This window comes from Triturus cristatus, chromosome 2_1, assembly GCF_964204655.1.
Source record: "Triturus cristatus chromosome 2_1, aTriCri1.1, whole genome shotgun sequence".
In the NCBI taxonomy this organism is placed as follows: Eukaryota; Metazoa; Chordata; class Amphibia; order Caudata; family Salamandridae; genus Triturus; species Triturus cristatus.
In genome coordinates this window covers 961,277,363-961,292,461 of record NC_140581.1, presented here as the reverse complement: position 1 = coordinate 961,292,461, position 15,099 = coordinate 961,277,363, and positions in this window count along the sequence as shown.

Below are 15,099 nucleotides of genomic sequence, written 5' to 3'. Positions count from 1 at the left end.
GTGCAGATACCAGAAACCTTACACCCAGTGTTACTAATGCTCTCTGTTGTCCCTCACAGTCTCTGTCAAAAACATGTAATTAGAAACACCATGATAGTCTGGCATTGAATCTTTATAAAAAAGCAAACTGAAAATTCGATTCTTTATAAGTCAGGGATGCATCTTATCACAGGGTATACTAGAGCATATAACATATCTCGCAGACAGCTACTCTAGGCAAAGCTATATTAATAATATATATCCAGATCAAGTGAAAAAGCTGGAATTATGGGACAATTTTATGTCTACTGAGTCCTCATCTGTTGATAGGCTACAGAATAGGCTAAAAGCAATCATATAGCTGTTTATTGTTGAATCAAGGCCCAAATTTCATCTCTATCATTAAGGCCTATGGATGCTGTATGATATTTCTCTATTAATCTTGCTTCAAGTCTATTTAGTCTGGCCTGTAAATTCTCTTGGGTTACGTTTTGTAGTGTAATCATCACCGTCTATAGAATATCGTTTTCAGTGTGGCCATATTGGTGATAGTGTTCTACTAGGGGCGCCCCTGGTATCTTACACTTTATCTGTGATTTGTGTTGGAGAATTCGGTTTTTTATCGGTTGTGTTGTTTGCCCGATATAATGCCTGTTGCATGGGCATTTTATACTGTAAATGACATTCTTGGTGTTACAATTTGAGAACAATCTTTGGATATGTTGTTGTCCATTGATTGTCACTTCTTTCGAATCAACTGTAAGAGCACATGCGACACAATTTTTGCATCTGTAATGCCCTACCACTGGGGGTAAGCCTAACATTCCTCTCAGATTCTGCCTCTTTTCAACCGGCTGAACAGCTCTCACAAGATGTTGCCGAAGATTCTTTCCTTTGCGAAAGCCACACCGAAAATGATATTCTATGGACGGTGTTGATTACACTACAAAACGTAACCCAAGAGAATTTACAGGCCAGACTAAATAGACTTGAAGCACGATTAACAGAAAAATACCATACAGGATCCATAGGCCTTAATGATAGAGATGAAATTTGGGCCTTGATTCAACAAAAAACAGCTATATGATTGCTTTTAGCTTATTCTGTAGCCTATTCTCCCATATTAATCTTGCAATATTGGAAATATGCATGTGAAGGAATAGCACAAGTCAGGTTTACAATTTTGGAAGCTATCCAACAACGCTGTGACATGGACCCACACAAACAATTACTGAAAGCCAAATTTTTTTGGATTGGGAAATTAAATTCCATGCAGCCGTATGGGAAGAATGATCGCATTGAGTTAGCATGCTTTTTATAATAGTGATCATTATGCAGTGATTAATCATGTTTTTTAAAAATCTTTTTTCACTATTGCTTCATTGTCATCTGCATTCCTTTCTTCATGAGTGTTAGAATCCGGGGTTTCTGGTTGGCGCAGGTATGCACTTGCGACAAGCAGGGACTCTTTCCTCTAAGTCAGTGCGTAGGATTACCTCTTTAAAAATAACCCCTGCTCTCCCTCTAGGTAACGTGGCGCGAGCAGTCAGGCTAGATTCCAGAGGGCATTAGGTTAACCTCTTCAGTGCCCATGACGAGATAGTCTCGTCATGGAGCACGGTTGCGCTGTGCCCATGACGAGACTATCTCGTCATGAACCCCACCCACTAATGCAACGCCCGGCACAGGAGGGGGAAAGGGCGTGGCACTGAAGGGGTTAAGCATTCCAGGTGTCCCACACAATAACCACCAACCCACCACACAGAGACACAAGGCTGTATTTTGTAAAAATATATACTCTTTATATAAAAAGGATTCTTTAAGTAGGCTTTCAAAACACAGTTCTTGGCTTCAAATAAGGTTTCAGTTACTTGTAATCACTTTGCAGTAGTCCACAGTTCTTAAAATGGCAATTCTTGGCTCACAATACACTTCTTTGGGGTCTGTGCGCTTCGTAGCACCTTCGGTACGCTTCGTACCGCTATTCGGACGCGCCGTGCCGGTTCTCACGCTTCCCGCGTGAGCAACGTCTATATATTCAACGCTGTACGGGCCGTACCTTCACCTCGTACAGCGGGTGCGACTGTTCCAAAGTTCACGCTTCACGCGGGTGTAGCGTAGCGGGACGAGGGCTCCGTACACAGCGAAGGAAGCTGCGTACAGAGGCGCTTCAGCTCACAGTACCTGGATCTTTGGGGGAAAGGTTTGTGGAGGCTTGCAGACATCCTTCAACGAGTGTCCCACGTCGCGTCGTAGTCCCGGCTCCTCCGTGGACGGTGATGCTTCGTGGGGCGCTTCTCAGACTTCTCAGCACACCAGTGAGGTTGGAAGCAGGAGGGGCAGCTCGGGGGTGATGTCTCAGAGCGGTGCGCTGTCGGCTTCGTCCGGATTTGGCGAACCAGTGCGCCACAGGTCCTTACAGTGGTCTCTATAGCCAGGGGGTCGCAGGGGCTCGGCGCTCGGACACGGCAATCTCTTCCTTACGTTGCGAGCTACGGCTCAAGGGGGCAGTTGTTTGCTTTGCTCAGGCAGGCAGGCCTTTACGGTAATCACAGCAGCTCCGGCGGCAGAAGTCGCGTTGCTCAGCGAGATGAGGGGGGCGCACAGGTTCTCTGGGGTCAGCGTTGCAGAATCACCTCCAGCAGCTTCTCTTCTTCCAGGGGAAAGGTAGCGCCCACTGTTCCTGGGGCGCAGTTCAGGGGGCAAGTTCACAAGCAAGCCCTTGGAGATTGTTTGTACAGCACAAGTTGATCAAAAGTCTTTCTCAGTCTTTTCTTCCTCTCCTTCCAGCAGCAAGGCACCCACAGCAGGCCAGTCTCTCAGGCTTAGAGACAGTACTCCTCCATACAGCTTTTCCAGGTCCTTCTCTTCAGGCAGAGTTTCTTCTTGGCTCAAACAGGATCTTATTTATTAGGAGCAGGGCTCCTTCTTTTATAGCAAGTTTCTTTTGTTCTTTGTCGCCAGGGGGCCTGGGCCTGGCTCAGTCCAGTTTTGGAGCACTTTGTTGTGGTGACTCTGCTCTTTCCTTTCAGCAGCAGGGCAGAGACATCGGCCGCTCCACAGGGGGCGGAGCCGGCATTGTGGTGGCAGAGCACAGGTCTATTCAGAGTCAAGGTGTACTCCTCCCACCCATCCTGGTGTAATCTCTCTACCCACCACCTGGCAGCCAACCTGTCTCCTGGAATTCCCCAGCCCTGCTCCTTACTGTTGCTAGGCAGAACACACACACACAGCAGAGGCGGACTGAAATGGCCAGGTCAGTAAATACTAACTTTCTAAAAGTGGTTTTTACAAACACAGGATATTAAAATAAACTTTACTAAAAGAAGTATTTTATTATTCTGAGTTCAGGCATACTAAACTTGACTTTCTACCATGCTCTCTGAGTCCACTGGGAGTACAGCATGTAGTAATTCCAGCAGCCCATTCTGGCCTATGGAGAGCAGGTAGCCTTCAATAGTGAAAAACGAAAATGGCTGTAATTCACTATTAGGACATGCCACACACATCAGGGAATGTCCTACCTTATACTTACAATGCACCCTGCCCTTGGGCCTTCCAGAGGGGTGACTAATATGTAGTTAAGTGAAGGTTTTTGGGGACTGGCAAGTAGGTGCACTTGCGCAATCAGCACGACAGTACCAGACCGCGCACAGGTTCTGCAGTGGCAGACCCTAGACACATTTTACTAGGCCGCTTCTGTGGGTGGCACAACCAGTGCTGCAAGCCCACCAGCAGCATTTGTATTTACAAGCCCTGGCACTCCTGGTGCACTTTACTAGGGGCTGATAGTAAACCAAATAAGCCAAACATGGACACCAATCAATGTATACATTTTACAAAAGGGAGCACTTGCACTGTGGCACTGATTAGCAGTGGCACAGTGCCCTGAGCGGCTAACACCAACAAAACACAATGAGGCACATCAGCAAAAAGTGGAAGGGAAACTCACGCCAAGGTGCCAGGTCTAACAATGAGCAACTATTAAATGTTCTCTGTTTGGCGCAAATATTCCTTCACGCGCATAATTCCAATATTGCAAGATTAATATGAGAGAATGCACACTTGAATAACTGTAAAGTATCTTTAGAAGTTTCACAGGCATCACAGACAGAAGCGCAGAGCATTGCGCTGCTACTTTAGAAAGAACATAACGATAGCGATAGAATGGTGCTCGGAACTACAGCGTATCATGTGCAAAGGGAGAGCTGACAGTCGGGGCATTGGTTAGATGCGTCACGTGAGTGGGGCGGAAGCCATGTACTAACAATGAGGAAGTATAATTAGCGGTGGCAGCGGTGTTTTTTAAAAGAGCGAAAACAGGAGCAACATCGCATTAGATTCCACAAGCGCTGTTACGCACGCTTTTAAAGTAAGTGCAGGGACGACAGATTGGAGAGACCTCTGGGTGGCACTTAAGAGCGGTGGTTAGTTGCGGTCTGATTTCTGTAGTTACGTTAGCAAGTGAGTCTAAGTGTTCTGCATTTTATCGTGCGAACAGCAAAGATAGGGCGTTCTAAGCTGTTTAAGCTAAGAGAGAACAATTTTAACTTATTACACCTTTTGTTTTACACATGGGTTTTTCTGTATTAGGGTTATGAACCTTTTTGTGCAACTACGTACAGCATGATTAACATGTAATGACACTGTTGGCAATGAAGTATTGTTCTGATCTGGTTTTTCTTGTATTTATCCTATAGACCCCTGAAAAAGGGTCGATATGCGACTCGAAATGCATTGGGTTTTGTAAAAAGCACTGCGTTCTGCTAAAAATAAGATGGAATCATGAACGAATGAGTTATGAACGGAATAGATGAATGAATAAATTCATGGAATAAAGTGAAACGAACAAGTCTTGAAGTACATGTTTGAGAAATTCATAGTATTGAGATAAGAAACATTTTGTTTCAAGTTAAGGTGCACACATCCTAGGGACTGGCCAACCCGACCCATGCAGCTTTGCATTTCCAGACTTAGCAGAAGTGGTAGACCTCGGAATGCGCCAAAAACCTTCGCCTCCCCAGATGAGGTGTAATGAAGAGAAATATGTTTATTTCTTCTTGTTCTTTCTTATTTCTATGTGTGCTACATTCTGCAGCACACATAGAAAGAGAAAAATGCCTCAGGGGATTGTTTTTGTGCAGGAAGGTACCCTTTCCTGCCAAAAAATAATCCACCTTACAACGCAGCCACCATAGGGTGCTCGCATTGACACTAGGGAGCCAAAACTGCACCAGCGCAGAGGAAAAGGCAGCAGTGCACCTTATTCTTTCCAATACGGGGCATTCCTCCCCTTTCCCTGTCACACAGTTCAGCACACCAAGGTGACTTGTTACTCTCACTGCCTGACATAAATCTGGCCCTGAGTGTATCCGAATAACTTCTACTGTTGTAAATTGCAGCGCACTTCACAGTGTCAATTTTACAAAAGGGAATGTTGCAATATTTAAACTTCCAAATGAGATTCCTATTGCCATTTGCATCAGAGCTGCATAATTGTGCCCTAGTCTCATAAAAGAAGTAATCTCCTTAAATACCAGCCCTTGCATTCTGTGGAGAATGTATGCACGTGACTGCTCGCGTTTGGGCGCAGTGGATTAGTTAGGCGAGTTTTCTGACTTCTTAGGATTTCCAAGCAGACTGTGTCCTAGTTTTTTAGGATGTAATCTTGTGCATACAAGTCAGTCAGTCGCATACAGTGCTAATACTATCTAAGACGCAGCTCGCGCCATAGGAAGAGGATTTGCGCAGCCACGTCAAAGTCGAACTAATGGAGCGGAGCTTTCAGAATCTGCGGCTGGTCAGCGCAGGTTCCCTGCTTACAGGAGCACAGAGGCGTATCAGTAACAGGCGATTATTCAGGTTCTCGCGAGAGCACCAAAGGGAGTTTTATTCATTTGCGGCATGCATGTCCATTGTAAACAAACAAGTGTCATGCCTTCCTGGCACCGGACAAGTGAAGACGAGTTAATAGACCTGAAGACAACCTCAATCACCCAAACAGAGGCAGTAAGTGTCCAGGGTTTTCTGTGGTTTCCGTTGAGGCCAGGTAATTTGTCACTGCCACTCACAGCGCTATAATTGGCTGCTGAACGACATTGTAAAAGACCAAATCCCACGACAGGCAGGAAGCGGTGTAAAAGAGCGATTGTGGAATGCGTTTTTCACTCTGACTGCTCCATTGGAATCTTCTGTATTATGTGATTCAAAGTGTTGTGTATTTTGAGGACTGGGGGATAAAACCATTGAAATATTTGTTATTTCATAACAAAGTTTACAGGAGCTTTACCAAAAGGTCAGCTGAAAGTTACAACTGACATATCAGCAGATCACATCCGCTACTCTAACCTGATATATTTCACAGGTCACCCAGTTGTTTGGCATAGTTCGCCCTTGTCAATGCCATTCAGAATCCTGTAATTCGCTATGTTCATGATACTGTTGCATTAATTTCTTTATCAGTTTTGGCGATGATTACTCCAACTCAGATACCAAGCCCTGCAGGCGCCAACACTCTCCCTGTTCTTTGGAGAGGATGGCACCCTCCCTGTTTCTTCATTCCACCAGAAAATGTCCTTTCTTATTTGCTGTTTCCAACACCTTTTCAAGGTGCCTTATTATGTTGGTATGTACTACACCAGGCCTCATCTCCGCAGCCAATTTTTTTGTTAGCGGTTTCCAGGAATTCCCTATGTGACCCCACTTATGACCTATGATCTTCTTTTTTGTCGAAATACTTTATCAGCCCTTCCGCTTTATTTTTATTGACTATCAAATGGAATGAAAAATGTAATTCACACTGGAGGCGTACCCAGGAACTTGCTTGTGGGACAGAACCAGACTGGGAACTGAAACCGGCCCTGAGAAAGAGCTTGGCCGGCCCTTAGGGGGCTATTGAAAAGCTTTGTGCTGGCCTCCGGTAACATAACCGGTCCCCACCCTGGATATCCACCAGGGAAATGTCCGGTGCCTACTATGGCCAGTCCGGCCCTGTGTGGGGACCACAACTGAGCTGTCATCATTAGACTTTGACCCAGCGCAAGTAAGAGAAAGGCAAAAAAGGAGAAAAGATGAGGAAGAGGAAGGCAGGAAAGCAGTGTCAAAGGGAAAAAGCAGGGATAAAAAAGAACCTGAGAAATTGCGATGTCACAGGAACTGTAGAGTGGCAGAGGAAAGAGACATGATGTGGAATCAAGACTACGCAGCCTTGTTATTCAGCAACCTTGGTATTTTGTTAGCACTGGGGATGGGCTCCTGAGAAAAATTTTAGTTTCCTGCACTTATTTTTTTTTTTTTTTACAAAGTAGGCACAGTGGTCAATTGATGTAGGGAATCAGGATTAGAGGTGTCTATTTGTATCTAATATTTTTAAATGGCATTACGTAGGACTGTAATATAAATTGTTGCAGTCCACATTGCATCCACTGAGTTGGTAATAGCTGGTGGATTATCACAGACCTCACATCGATCAGTTTTGTGTATTTTGGGCTAGATACCATTGCCTACTTTATTACATTTAAACTGATACCCATTTTCAGAGCTGTCAACTACATTGGTTACATCTACACTTATGCACACAGATCACTCTTTATATTTTTGCTTTTTCTGCATAAGAAAGTCCAGTTGGCTGCGGCACACAGTGCAGAAACCTGTGTGGAACCACTTAGCCATTGGTATGGATATTTTAAAGTTCACTCAGCTTTCCACCCTTTTGCTAATAAATAAATATAAAATTATCTGTGACCAACTATCAATAAACCGATCTGTTCCACGTGACGATAGACAATCAGAGCGAAACCTCAGTTATTTAGGATGTCAGTTGGAATCCTATGGTGAAAAACTCTGCATTTTTTATAGCTACCCATTTCCAATTTTCACCTGCCCTATTAAAATATTATTTTAACCTCCTATTATGAGGAATTTGCTCTGTACTTCCAGTTAAAGAGGAGAGAACCAAGTGGTTCCCATGAGGCACAAGGTCAGTACTAATTTTTATTAGGTGGACTTCTAGGGCTGATTTGGATTTTAGCAGATAGGGTACTCCATCGCAGTTGCGATGGAGTACGCTGTCCGCCAAACTCATGGTCTGCCCACCCCATTTTTAGTCAGGCAGAGTGCAAATTTTACACTGATGGTGTAAAACTTCCTCTGATGGCCCGATGGAGTAGAAGTTAAGCCATCTGACTGTCCATCTTATTTAGAGTGGACGGTTAGGTGGCTTTTTTACTGTCCATCACTGCCAAGTATACTGTAGTAGTGAGGGACAGTAAGAAAAGAAAAATTAACCCATACCATTGGAGAAGTCTCCCATTTTGGGCGTTTGTTCCTGAAAATAAAAACAAGTTTGGAAAAGGTTTACAGGACATCTGCCATGTTTGACGGAGCCATCCATCAAACTTTTCCTGCATTGAAAGGAGCCCGCCATGACAGGGGTTCTTGATAGTGCATAAAGATGTTTCAAGAGTCAGCAGGCATCTCTAAGTTTGGCAGAAGTAAAGGCAGGGTGGTAGACGTATAGTCCTTCGCTACACTGTCTGCATTTACTCTGTGTACAAACCCTAAATCAGGCTCTCAGTCTAGCGTACCACAATGGGCAAAAAAAATGGGTAGGAATGCTAACCTGAGCGATTGCATTCATCCCATCACCGCTTGAGTGTTTGGCTGCCAGTAGTATGCCTGGAAACCTAAGCTTACTACTACCAATGTATGTGAATTCCTAAAAAGTAGTACATTTGCGTCCATTCATGGAGTATGTCTATGGGTGCTGATTACCACTTTTGGTAAACTGGTCACCATATCAGTTTAAGTTCCTTGTCCAAAACGAACAAGTTAAGACCTCTTAGTGAAATCAAAATGATGAAAAAAATGAACGCAGACGTAGCAGACCCGACTCAGGGCCTCCAGTCCCAAGTACCAAGCCAAGAATGCATTTATTTGGGGTGTGCTACATCCCAACCACCCCCAACTTCCACCCCCCGATCCCCTAAACCTAGGTCCCTGGGAAGAATGGGGAAGCAATCTTTTTACTAAGTGATGTGACATCAGTCAAAAAATTGATTATTCATAAGTAAGAGAGGTCATAAGTAACATATGTATTTAAAACTCGCTACAATTGTACTACTTCACGTAAAATGCTATGAAAGAATGACGTGCTGTTTTCAATCGCTTTGGTACATTTCCCCTATTTGTCAAGCTCACACAAGGTCAATTTCAATAAGAGTACCTTCAAGTCAGCAAGATCTGCATTTATTGAGAGCAGGCCAAACGCTATTTGATTTATGTATGTATTATATGGTATTTCTATAGCACAATCCTAACCAAAAGTTCTGCATGTGGTGAAAGACATGCATAAAGTGAGCGAGTGATAGGACAGGAAGCTGGTTTGTGGACTCTTCGTGTATTGTGATGTGGTGTTCTTTAAAGAGGTGAATAATATAACTTTCTTCTCCATGTTGTGCCGTCTCTATGCTCACTATTATGTGCAGATTGTCTCAACCAAAACGCCAGCACTCTGTGCCGGGCTAACTATAGACAATAAGTACAGGTGCATGCATTGCTGCTGCTCCTGGCATCTTGTGTCTTGTTTTTCATGCTAATGAGTGAGGGCTCAAATATATCTGAGCTGATCAATCATTGATGGAAGCTTGTCCTGGCTGTAATTCAACCCTTGGTGGAAACTCTTTGCTGAATGGGATTCTTTTCTGCTTTGCATGAGTGGCTCAATGGAGGAAATTTCAGCTGCTGATGTCAGCGAGCAATACATAATTCACACATCATACTAGCTATGCCATGCACAGAGATATGTGCTAAAATAAAAAATAAAGTGTTGCAACAAAAGGCATGTACTCCCTTATACTTGGTTTTGGCGCCCCTTTGCTTTAATAGATGACCACAGGACTCTCCATCAGTTATTATATTAATTCTTCATAGAGGTCAGCCGAAATATTTAGTAAACATAAAAAGTGAGATGACAAGATATATGGAGAAAGGAGAATATTACAGGTCTGAAAACGTGTATGACCTAAATAAGGCTGCGGGTTAAACAGCATTGAAACATATCAGAACACGCTAAACCGTGTGTTGTGCCAACCGCGAAGTACCCATTCAGTGCCAGTGAACCTTGGCTTTCAGGATGTAAATGACGTACAGAGGAAAGCAGCTGGAGTGTGAAGGGGATAACAAAAGCTTGGCAGAAACGTGAGCCTCTGGCAGGCAGGAGCAGGGGATCACTTTGTTGACCTCAGGTCAGGTGAAGCTCTGAAACTGCCAATATCCCACAAAAACAAAGGGTAGTAACAAGGGCCTCAGGTGCACCCGCATGGGGCACCCAACCCTTGGGTAAACTGAACAACACCTGCGAAGCCCTGAATTCTGACCTTTCTCTCGAACATAATTCTGACATTTCGGTTCTTGAACTTGTGAGTATCATGTTTTTTTATGAAGGGTACAGATTGTCTTTTTTAAATTCATGAACTTTATTTCATTTTGCCAAACACTTCGCATAAAGGCATATTTAACATATATTTGTTGGTAAAACAATGCTTTCATTTTTCATCTCAAAAACTGGTAGACCATTCTACCCTGAAGTACTTTTTTGTGATAGCCCTGTGTCACCTTTGGATCATGTAAGGTGGTACATGCGTGATGCAGCTCTCAATCAGAGTTATGAAGCCACGCAAAGCCACCCTGCGTGGCTTTGAGGGGCCTCATAAATCATGAATAAGGCAACACAGCACAAATCGCTGCGTTGCCTTACTCTGTGCCTGGGAGGTGTTCCATGGGCGTTACAGTGGGTGTTCCAACACAACACCCATGGAATTTGACGCTGCCCCAGATTTACAAGATCATGTAAACCTGGGGAAGCTCCAAAGCTGTACGCCTCCCGAGGTGAGGCGTAATAAGGTGAAACATGTTTATTTATAATTTTTTCCTCTTTCTTCATGTACTGCATTCTGCAGCATGAATAGAAAGAGGAAAACGCCTCTTAGGATTGTTTTTGTGCATAAAGATTCCCCTTCCTGTACAAAAACAATCCTGCATGCAACGGTGGCCCCCTTGTGCCAGGGTGCCTATGTTGGAGCTAGAATACCAAAATGGCACTAGCGCAAGGAGAAAGGACAGGAATGCACATATTGATTAAAAACAGTGCACTCCTGCCTTTTCACTTTGGCGTAGGCCAGTACAGCAAGGTGCCGTGCTTGTCCCGTGCCAAAGTCCCATAAAGGAGCCCCTGACGGTTCAGTTTCTTACCACATTGCCTTCTTTATTATGTCTCTCAAATGATATCTCATTTGCCCTATTTTGGTCGGACAGTGGTCTTTAAATCTTGCAGGAAAGGCAGCTGCATTTCTTTAAAGGGTCCAATGGCATTTTAAAGAATAGCAAACTATTTCCTCCACACTGCGGGAGCCCCGTCATGTCCGTGTGCTGCGCCTTCATTCACAGGTAGGAGATTCCTTTATCTCCCGATCTCCCGCGTCTCTCCCTTCCGCCTTACAGCTCTGTTTCACCACCTCCTCATTGCGGGAGCTGGATGAAGATCTGGGTCGGATAGCGGATGTCGCTCCACACGTACGGGGGAAACCTAGAGTATCTGCGTGCTGCTAGCTGGGCGCTGTCTGTTTCTGAGGCCAGGTCTCTCTTGGAACTTTGTGCAGGATTGGAGGTGAAGCAGCCTTGCCATATTTTCAGAGAGATGGTTCAGGGTTATTTTCTACCTTGTTAATTGGATTAATTCATTGTTGTCACGTAGGCATTGTGTGATAACTGCACTGGAGCAACCGTTTTTGTGTGCCCCCACGACTTGCTGTTGCATTTGTTGTCATTTTGGTTTGAGTGCTCCCGTTCTTGGCTACCATCTTGTATCTGGGCTGGAAGCTGGATGACCCCTCCTCCCCGGTCCCTATGTTCAGCTGAGCATGGAAATAGAAAGGAGCGGGCTCAACCTTCACCTTCTTAGTTTGGTGGCCATCTTGGAAAGGGCAGGTGAATTAATAGCCATACATCTTGGCAGTGCATAACAAGAGAAAAATTCTTTCGACATCCCCTGCTGTTGGGTTGCTTCCTGGAGTGGTCCTGCTGTCATTTTCCCACACTCATTGTTTTTTGGTTGGTGTCTTCCCACTTTATGGTTCCAGCATTCTTCACTTTAACACCATCCTCCTCCCACCGACAATTCATTTCCATGGGTCAATAGACACACTTCTCACAATGGTTCTGATTCCTGATCCCTCAGGATCCAACGCTTCTATCATCAACTACCCACCCAACCTATCGAAAAATGCGGCCAAGAAATACAAGCATCACTTTCTCAGGGCCTGGCCCGAAACCTTAATCTCTGATGTCTACTTTTTCACTATCAACGGTACCAGAGTTAATGACCTTATTTTCTACACCAGGAAAAGAGCATGCTGGCGAAAAGTCTTCTACTCTATGCTCCGAATAACAAGTTCTAGGAAAACACCTCACAGTATCAAGCTCACAACAGCTCCTTCATCCACACTCAACGCCAATACCACCATCACCATCTATAACAATGGTATCATCCTAATCCAAGCGTCCAATGTCAATCTATTTAAGATAACCAACATCTTCCCGTTACTCAAAAACGCGGCTTCCTCGAAACCTAATGTCACCCAGACTCACCCTCCCATCTCTCAGGACCCGTCGAGTCCACTCCCCGCTACGTTAGGAAGGCCATTTCCCCATCTCCTTCTAAATCACCCCTCACCACCTGATCACCACAGAGGGGTGTCATCCCATGTTGCTGCGCCTCAAATATCTAGTCCCCTGAATCTGTTAGTGAGAGACTTCTCGGTCACACCCGATGCACATCTAGCCAGTCCGAGCCTATCTGTTCCCCGACTAGAGAGAACCCATGCTGTCCAACTTGCATTGCCTCCAATGATTGAGTCATCTTCCCCCAGCCCTCTCCCTTTGTCTCATATGAGGCTGGAGTCCAAGCAAATGCCCAGCACCGATCATGATCGGACAACGTCAATCAATCTGGCGAGTCCTGGACCTAACCCTCAGCCTAACGATCACTCCCCCCTTACTAAGGCACCTACCTCACTATTAAAAGCACTTGGATCTCAGCTAGCCTCAAATGACCATCTTCCTCCACAGGATCTCCCCCTCACCACCTCGGACCCCGTAGGTAGACACCGAGACCTCCCCTCACTGATCGATTCCCCTTCACACCCTCCTCTTCTCGCTCAACACCCAGACTTGGCTGCGCGCCTAGATAAGATTTCTCTTCAGTTGCACCTTCTAACGTCTGAGCTACATGGCTTGAAAGCCCTCTCAAATGACCTTTCCCCCATGCTCAGATCTTTCCACACCTCTGCAAACTTGTCCAATGCTCCCTCTAGCGATAGATATGCAATGGTCAAGCCTTTACCTTCCTCCATCTTGAAATCCATTCCCCTACCTAACGACACCTCTCGCCCTAGAAGATATGAGACCAACCTTGCGTCCACAGATCTATAGGACCTGCTCAACTCTTACCATAATTGGTCCAACCCCAACATGAACCCGCCGAGACAAATACAATCCATCCTTTCTAACCCAAATAGAGTACCTCCTAGCAATCCCAGAGGCAGCAATAAGATCAACCTCACTCATGTGAATATTACCCAGATTACTCCCACCGCAAATACACTACGAATTAAATGTGTACTTCTAAATTGCAGATCAGCCAGTAAACACGCCACTGATATCTTCGACCTCATACAACACATGGACTTAGACATTATCATCCTCACTGAAACTTGGTTAAATCCCGCTTCCACTCCTATTTTAGACATCCTAGTACCTCCCACTCATGATATAATTAGGTTAGACAGAGCTTGGAAACTGGGTGGGGTTTAGCCTGCATTCATAGAAACACACTTTCGATTTCTCTTGTTGAGTCCTCTGCGTCCTCCTCTTGTAAATATTTCTGTCTCAGCATCTCAAGTAAGAACCTGCCGGTCTGCAAACTTCACACCTTCTACCACCCCCGGGAGACAATCTCCCCTTCATTGAGCAATTATTTGAAATCATTTCTAACAATGTTGACTCAGCTGTGTCCCAAATCTTCCTTGGCGACTTTAATCTTCACTGGGCTAACCCCAAAGACCCTTCACTTTCAAGCCTTAAAGCCTTTTTAAATGATCATGATCTGACCCAGCACTATGACCAGCCAACTCATAATAAAGGAAAAATTCTAGACCTCATTATTTCGAAAGGGCAGACCGTCACCTTGGATTCTATTACCCCATGTGACTAGTCAGACCACCACTGCATCCTTTTTTATATCAACAAGGAGGTACAGTTGAGGAAGGCTCAACCATTGAAATCAAAGATATGGAAAAGGGACCTCAGACTAATAAACTCTGTTGAGCTAGCCGCCCATTGTACATCTGCCCTCTCCTCACAAGCGGACCTGACTGAGGTGCAGTTACTCACTGGCTCCTACAATTGGACCATCTCCAACATCATGAATGACATTGCTCCAATCAAACATAAAAATGCTTCAACAAAAATATCCAAACCTTGGTATAATGATAACTTAAACACGGAACGTCGCAACCTTAGGGCAGTTGAACGCTCCTGGAGATCAAATCCCTCCTCGGACCAACTTAAACTCCTAAGAGACGCTAGGAGCTTCTACTACAAACAAATCAGGAACGCCAAGTCTAACTATTTTCAGACACCAATTGGATCAAGCGGCAAACCGTTCCAAGAAACTTTTCGAATTGGTCAAACAGCAATCAATTGTAGATCCAAACCTAGCTGAACCTGGAGGCAGTCCACCCTCTTGTGACAAACTTGCTGCTTTCTTCATTGAGAAATCAAAACTCATATCCTCTGACCTCGCTGCTAAGAAGGCTGTACTTCTCTCCTCCAGGGCAGCCTCACCACCTGACCACTTTGAAAAGCTCAACTCTACCTTGAACGCTAAGAACAATGCGTCTTGGGACACCTTTACCCCATTTAGTGAACAAGACATCAAAAAGATTCTCCTGAACATCAACCCTTCCAACCACTTCAGTGACCTGTTACCCCCGTCCATTTTCAAGGAAATCAAGAATGCACTCATCCCCACCTGGACAAGGGTTGTAAATGCGTCTCTATCAC